The sequence below is a fragment of the Myotis davidii genome, unplaced genomic scaffold, assembly GCF_000327345.1.
Source record: "Myotis davidii unplaced genomic scaffold, ASM32734v1 scaffold488, whole genome shotgun sequence".
In the NCBI taxonomy this organism is placed as follows: Eukaryota; Metazoa; Chordata; class Mammalia; order Chiroptera; family Vespertilionidae; genus Myotis; species Myotis davidii.
The window spans coordinates 2,166,788-2,175,214 of NW_006300365.1; the positions used below are offsets into that span (position 1 = coordinate 2,166,788).

At 37.5% G+C, this 8,427-nt stretch overlaps 1 pseudogene; it reads right to left on the minus strand.

Annotated features, from left to right (window-relative positions):
- Nucleotides 1–1,698: 1,698 nt before the first annotated feature.
- On the minus strand, nucleotides 1,699–2,628 carry LOC102768411 (annotated as a pseudogene).
- Between the last annotated feature and the right edge of the window lie 5,799 nt (nucleotides 2,629–8,427).

The window sequence follows — 8,427 nt, forward strand, 5'->3', positions numbered from 1 at the left end:
AGGGGGCAGACGCTCAATGCAGGAGCTGCCCTCTGGTGGTTAGGGCACTCTCACATGGGGGAGCTCTGCTCAGCCACAAGCCAGGATGATGGCTGCCAATACAGCAGTGGTGGTGGGAGCCTCTCCTGCCTCCTCAGCAGTGCTAAGGATGTCCGACTGCAGTTTAGGCCTGTTCCCTGCTGGCAAGTGGACATCTCCCGAGGGCTGCCGGGCTGCCAGAGGGATGTCTGATTGCCATCCTAGGCCCAATCCCCTGGAGAGCGGGCCTAAGCCAGCAGGTGGTCATCCCCTGAGGAGTCCCAGACTGCAAGAGGGCACAGACCGGGCTGAAAGACCCCTCTCCCCCGCCGAGTGCACAAATTTTTGTGCACCGGGCCAAGTGTTATATAAGAGTCCAACTTCATTCTTTTGCGTGGGATATCCAGTATGCACAATACTATTATTTGAAGAGATTATTCTTTTCCTATTGAGTTTTCTTCATACCCTTTTTGAGGAGAATTTGACCACATTAGCAAAAATTTATTTCTGCTCCCTTTATTCAGTTCCATTTTGCTATATACCTGTCTTTATGCCAATGCCATACTGTGTTGATTTCTGTAGCTTTATAATATGTTCTGAAATCAAAAAGTGTGAGGCCTCCAGCTTTATTTTTATTTCTTGAGATTGTCTTGACTATTTGGGTCCTGTTATATTCCATATAAATATTAGGATTTTTTCCATTTGTGAAAAAAAATGCCACTGGGAGTTTGTTAGCAATTGCATTGACTCTGTTGATTGCTTTGGTAGTATGAGCATTTTACTAGTAGCAATAGTAAGTTTACCAAAGCATGAACACTAAAATGTCATTACTTCTTAGTTTAAAATTTATATTACAAATGACATTAATCAGCCCAGAAAAATTTTAGATTACTTACTTGGCCAAAAAAATTAGTGTTTTAGTTGGTATGACACTTGAATAGTTCGCTGCATTATTTATATGTAGACCTTTTTATGTTATATGGCAATATACACTGTTCTGATATGTATAGTACACAAAATAAGATCCTTTGGAACAGTTATGCATAAGCAATGCAATATTGGATTTATACATTGCATCCCAGGTTGTGATTAATTGCAGAAAGAAATGTTGTACTAGGCATGTTGGGCAAAGGAAATGGAAGTTATATAACACAGAGTGAACACATATATAATTTGAAGGGCAACTTGTGTGCAACTTTGGCAGCAGTGCCTTTGAGGAGGTGGAACTATTTCACACTAACCAGTTTAATACTACACAAGATAAGTACCATCCACTATCAGGATATAGCTTCAGGGTTTTATGAACCATTCCTATTTCTAACTTTAGGAAATTGATGTCTTTCCTTAGCTGCCTTATTATGGTTTTAGTCACAGTTCAGACAAAAAGGGCAATATGAATAATCTTCAACTAAAATCCTGTTGTAGCCTAGACAGTGAAGTGGTATTACATTAGAAGACTTTAAAACTACAGCTCCTTTTAGTCCCCCCCTCCAAAGTATATCTGTACTCTTCTTCAAACAGGTCTTTTCCTCAGGTGTCAAAGTCACCTTCACAACATCTGAGATTTATTCCGTCCCAAGATGCAAGGAACACTAAGGAAGACATCATTTCTTATTCCATAGAGATCCTTAATCATGGTGGAAATTAGATATACCCACCTAAGATTGGATCTGGAATGAATCAACCACTTTTAATAACACAGTTTTTGGGAAAGCTGCTTATCTTTCAAGCCACATACGTCAAGATATACTGAATTGGAAATAACAAACAACTTGCAGTATTTTACAATATTCAAATAGACCATGCGGCAGAACAACCAAACAACTGGTTGCTATGACGTGTGCTGACAACCAGGGGGCATGCGTGGAACATGCTAGTGTTGGCAGCAGGCTGCCAGACCAAGGCGGGGCGTTGGTCACTGTCATTGGGGAAAGCCTCTGGTGGTTACTGAAAATTCTTTGCTCCTGTGTGCTGCCGTCCTGCCCAGTGCTCATGCCTGCTACCAGCACTGACCCAAATCGCTCTGTGCTGTCAGTGGGTGTGAGCGAGCTGGCTGGCCCCTTCAGCACCTGGAAGCTGTGGAGGTGGGAGCTCCTGGCAGACAGGGGATTGGGGATCGCGGTGGGAGGGGCTGGTCAGGGGCATGGAGGATGGGCCAAGACCTGCCCCTGTACCCACCACAGCATTGCGGCCCACAGTTCCTTTCAAGGTGCACGAATTTGTGCACTGGGCCCCTAGTTGAGATTAATGAACTTAAATATGCTTACTTAATCTGGACCAAATTAAGACAGCTTTCTTTCTCTTGTTGACTTGCCCCAGCTGTGATAATACCTAGTTTGGGGTTTGAGGTCATATAATAGTCTTTTCCCCCTCTCCCCCCAAATTTTGGTGTTTTAAGGAAAAAGCTGCCATGTTGGAGACCCATCATCTCTCCCTTTAGTTTGTCTTCCATGACATTGACAAGAGCAAATTCATCCACTAAGTTTTTCATTAAGATCCTGGTGGCACAGGCCATGCCAACATCACCAACCCAACAATTGTAACCTAATTGTATGGGTTTTGTTCTTCCTTAAGTAGATTCAGAATCAGCTGATGCATAACAGTTGCCATACTGTACTAAGAATCCAAAAGGCCAGGCCTGAGTGGCTTAGTTGGTTGAGCTCCCTCCTGTGCACTGAAAGTTTACTGGTTCAATTTCAAGTCAGGGACATATTTGGCTTGCAGGTTTGATCCCAGTTGGGTTGTAAAGTTAACAGAAGGCAACCATCAGTATTTCACTCTCACATTAATGTCTCTCTGTTTCTCTTCCTCTCTCTAAGCATGTCCTTGGGTGAGGATTTAAAAGAAGAATCAAAGGGAATCTGGAGTGCACCACAGAGGCGGGGGGTGGAGGGGTGGGATTAGGTGACACCAGCTTTGGATCTGCACTTTGGGGAAGCTGCTCCTCTACTCTGCACATATTTTAAATTAAGCTTAGAGACTTTCCTCACCTTTTTGATATCATTTTAAAATAAGATTGTCACTTACTCAACAGGTATGGGATATAATAGGATTCTCTTTTTCTGTCCTGAGTATTCTTTCTAACAGATCTGTGACTGTTAATACAACAGATATTCTCAACTCCTTTCTCCCTGCTGGAGTATTTGAGATCCCATTGAAAAGGCTGGTTGCTCATGTTCCCAACATCTATTGCAGCAAGAGCACTGGTGAGTTATTCAGTCTTAGTTAATAAGGTACAAAATGTGGAAATTTTGCAAAAGTTTTCTTCCTCTACAGAATACTCACCAAGAGAATTAATTCCCTTGCCGTTCCTTCCAACTTTGAAATGTTTGGAGCTCTGCAGCCTTTTTGCAAGAGCTCGATATTATTGCATTGCTAAATTAACCAGATCTATAGTCATGCAATTCCAGATTTTTTGCTATGTGAACTTTGATGATGCATCTCGTTGCTTTAAGTCCACCAAATTGACAACAAATATTCTAAATTATACAGCTCTATTACCTATTAGGATAACACTGTCCTTAAAAATGGGGGTGTCTTTAATCTTGAGCTAAATTCCTTACCTTGATGTACCTCCATTTTCTCATTTATAATGTGTGGTTATTAATATATTTATCTTATAAGTTTGTTATAAGGATTCAATGAAACACAATGCATGAAGCTTCTATACTGTGTGCATGAAGGGAGAAATAAACAGCCAGGCTTGTGCACCTTTATCCTTTGTGTTGTATATACTCACTTCTCTTCTCCTTAAGATAATTTTCTATTGTTGCTGTCTCCCACTCCTCTACACCAATTCCCTCGAACCTATATCAATTAGTCTTTCATGCCCACTATTCCATGTCAGAATTACCTATGACCTTCACATTGCTAAATCTAATAGTGAATTCTTGGTCTCACTCTATTTGACATATTATTAGCATTAGACAATACATCACCTTCTCTTTTCCAGAATGATTTCTTTATTAGGGATCCAGATAATTAAACTCATTTTTTTCTACCTCCTTAGCTATTTCATGTCTCTTTGGCTTGTTTCTCTTCATCTCTCCTCAAACCTCCTCCCTCACTCCTCTCTTCCCCAAACTTGCTCTATCATAGTCCTCATTGTCAATATGTCCAGTTAAAAATATCTAGAATCAGCCTACACTCCTAAATTTCTCTTACATTCTACACTCAATCTATCAACACATCTAATTTATTCTGCCTTCAATCAATTTCAACTAACTACAAGATAAATACTCTAATCCAATCAATTATCACCTCATACCTAATTCTTAGAATACTTCCCTCTTTATCTTGCTATAGTCTAATCTAAAAAGAATGACCAACGTGATTTTTCAAAATTCTTATTTATTTTGCAGCTATTTTTATTGCAGGGACCCTAGGGGGGAAGCAGGGCAAGTGGGAATTCCACAGAAACCCGCATTGTTGACCAGGACTGCCAGGTCCCAGGTCTGTCTGGAAGCCAGGAGAGGATCAGTGTCCTTGACGCTTTGATCCATCCTGCAGACACAGGCCCTTGTTACTTGGAGCTGAAGTAGGAAATTCCCATTCTTGTTTCCCCAGCAACTCCAGCAGAGTGTCTACACTGTAATCAAAGTCCTTGCAACCTTCTTACTGAACAGGGCAATGTCAAACTGAACACCTCCCCGCTTGTTGAAGACCTGAGTAACTGCATTAGCACAACTTTCACAGATCATGTCCACAAAGAACTAGTGCTTCTTATTAAAATGTGAGGTGATCAGGTCACCCTTGTACTCAAAATATTTTAATTCTACTGCCAATCAGAATTTAGCCAAAGTTCTCACACAGATCCATACAATATATACCCAACAGCTTTCCTCTCTTACATCCTACCATTCACCCCCTCAATACTCTATTCTAGTCAATGTTCTTTGATTATATCAGGCATGTTTCTCTTTCAGCCCTTTCTTTACATAGCTCCAGAGCTGACTCTCCCATTTCTCTCTTTACTCAAATGATACCCATTGAGTGAAACTTTTCCTTCTCCTAGCCCTCCAAGCCAGGTGGCTCAGTTGGTTGGAGCTCTGTTCACTACACCAAAAGGTAAGGCAACCAATTAATGTATTTATCTCTCTCTCACTCTCTCTCTCTCTTCACTTCTTTAAAATCAATTAAAAATAAAACGGTCTCCCTCCACCAATTATTCATATTTCTATGCCATGCCATATTTATTTTCCCCTAGGTCTCATTAACATCTCATGTAATAGGTATTTTCTTTTATTTTCTTGACTATTTTCTGCCTTGCCTTTTAGAAATACATTACAGGAGATAGGTCTTTCATTTTGTTCATTGTTGTATCCTTAATAAATGAAACATTTATTTTATATAGTAAACACTCAACACAAAAATATTTGTTGGATAAATGTAGTGGGGCAGAGAGAGGACTATTTTATTCCCCTTGTTACGTGAAATATAAAATGAAATTCAATCCCCTATCTCACAAAGCTTTGACACTTCCAATCAACACCATTATACAAAAAATCAGGGGAATTCTGTTGGTTTATTTCATATTCAAGACCATGTGATTTCAATTTAAATATAGTAGAAGTTGGAGACTTTATTACTCAAGATTCTTCATTATAAAAACTGGGAGTCAGAGTATGCATGTATGTTAGGTTTATATTCAGAAATATAGGCTCATTTGATCAATCTAATTATTAGAAGTTATCTATAAAAGTCTCTGAACAATATATGATAACTAATCAATCACTATAATATTACATAACTCAACAATGTAAGGAATTGATTAGCTCGCCACTTGGCCGATTTTATCCTGTGGGGGCATTTGAAGCACACTGCCTGCTTCCATGGGGCCAAGGGTAGGTGGAAGTCATTCCCCATCTGGCCCTGCTGAAACCATGGGGGAAGGGGAGGGAGGCTTCCTTTGGAGGTTTAGGCTACCCTCTTCCTGGCCCTTTGTCTAGAGAAAGCAGACTTTTCTTGGAGCTTATTTCTGTCTGTGCTTTTTGGTGATTCTAGGTTGGCAGCTTCCATAGCGCTCTGTCCAGGACATGTGGGAGGCAATAAGGAAAGCCAGGAACTCACCGCCATGTCATTCCTCCAGTTATGAGGTTCCTAAGCAATTCGCCTTCTTCGCTCTGCCTTTCGCAGTCTTTCTATGACTTGTTGTGTTACATACAGAGGTTTTTAGCTTTAGTAAAAGCAAGGAATGAGGTTACTCTATCTTGGCTGGAACCTAAAGTCCTGTTGTCTTGTGTTGTTTTATTTAATTAATATTTTAGTCTAAGAGAAATCAGTTCATTAAAAAGTAGAATTTCAATTAAACATCTGACATTTCTTTTTATCATGATATTTTACTATGACATGCCTCATCAATTAGGTGAATCAGAAGGTATTTACATGCTCATTAATATAATTTTCTAAAAAACTTGTCATAAATTTTATGATACTTCAAATAAATCTTCATTTCTCCTAACCAGATTTTAATCTCCAACTTACTTTGTGAGAAGTCTAAGAGAGTGAAGTAACTCTTATTTTTATTCATTGTAAACCTTTGGAAAGGGCTTATTTCATGGTTTTACTAAATATATTCAAATGTTCAACACTTACTTTGTTTGTCGTATTATAGTTTTTGTAAGCTTTTATAGAAGCAAACTTCTATCACTAGTCCTTCTAAGTTATTTACTTTCTAGGAAAAGAGATATGTGAAAAGCAAAGGGTGGTAAGAATTTTTAAATTAGAAATTTTTGTTTTCCTCCAATGTTCTTTTCAATGGGGGCATTGAAATTTAATGATATAACTTTACATCCACGTTTATTTTGAAATAAAAATAAATGATCACTAAGACCATCAAGCTTTGAATATGCTTTTTCAGGATAACTGAAGAAACTTTGAAGCTATTTTTAATAAATAAATTAAAGTTATAATTTAGATCTTTCATCTAATCCCATGAATACTTAGTTTTTACAGTAAATAATTAGAAACACTTCTAGCTCATGTGCTATCTATAGTTAAATTTAGATGTTAAAAATATTTATATGTACATAAATGTGAAAAGCGTATTAAAAAAGTCAGTGAGTAAGTCATGTGATAACATGCCATACAATCAAGGAATGGAGTCAGGGACTAAATTATTAAAAATCAGATGTGATGGTAAGAAAATTCATCAAATTACTAAGTTTTGAAAACCTAATTGAGAGCTGAAAATGTAATACTTAAATGAATTACAGACTATATTGAAAGGAGCAAGTATCTTTTTGCTAATGCCCAGAGAAATAGCAAATGAACTCCTTGACCCACACATTTACATGACTTTGAATTAGCACATTTGCAGTGTCCAGAATATTAATGTACTAGAAATCAGCACAGTGTAAGTATAAATATAGAATTTATTTTACGTTTGAAAATGTTGTATCATTTGATAAACAGTTATTTTATATTTTCTAAGCCAATTCTTATTTCAAGTACTATGTCCAATGATGTTCAGGCCAGGTGTTATTTATTTTAGTACAGGAAAACATCTCTTTAGCTCTTTCTTTCCTTGTAGTTTTTGAAATAGCCTTCTCTCCACAAAGACTCCAGGCCATTAAGAAAAAAATACATTATTGCAACATCTTCTACCAGATACTGAAATTATCCCCCACAAAGTTACACTTTATTTATGAGTACAAACAAAACTTGAAATTCCTCAGAACCAAAACTATCACAATCTGGACTTTATTATGTCATATATTTAAATACAAAATAGTATTTACTAACATGATTATCTACTTTCCAATATTATTTCTTTATTCTTTATGTCACAGAGGATTGTTTTTTAGTGAATTGTGAAATCAATTTAGTGGGTCCAGCTCAGAATTCAGAAAATAAAATATTATAAAGAAATGTGGAATAGAATGGGAAGAGAAATGATATACCAGAGTTCATCACACATACTAAGGAAATATAATTTTACAAAAAATTTAGTTTCTAAATTTATAGAATTGTGATTTAACTATATTATTAACTGTGCTTTCAAACAATTAAAAGCCATTTTCTTGGAAGACAAACGTTAGATATCCTTAGCTAATGTTCATTAAGTGCCTAACATGTGCTGTATACTCTAAGTGCTCTCTATGTATCCCTCTTACTCTTGACAAGAACGCTATGAAATAGTTGATATTATTATTTTGAGGATTTGCAGACTTTAGTAGCTTTGTAACGTTAAGATGGTCAAAGTTACAAAGCTCATATGTAATAGAGACAGTGTTCAAACCCACAGTTACACTCTAAGTTCCATGCTATATATTACTTTGCGCTCTGGGTAGCACAGCAGTTTCTGAATAGTTGAATTTACACACTGATGAACATACATTTGCCCTCTGGAATAAGTCATTTTTTAGGTGAATAAAGGCATTAATAGTTCCTGGACATGAGATTTCCCAC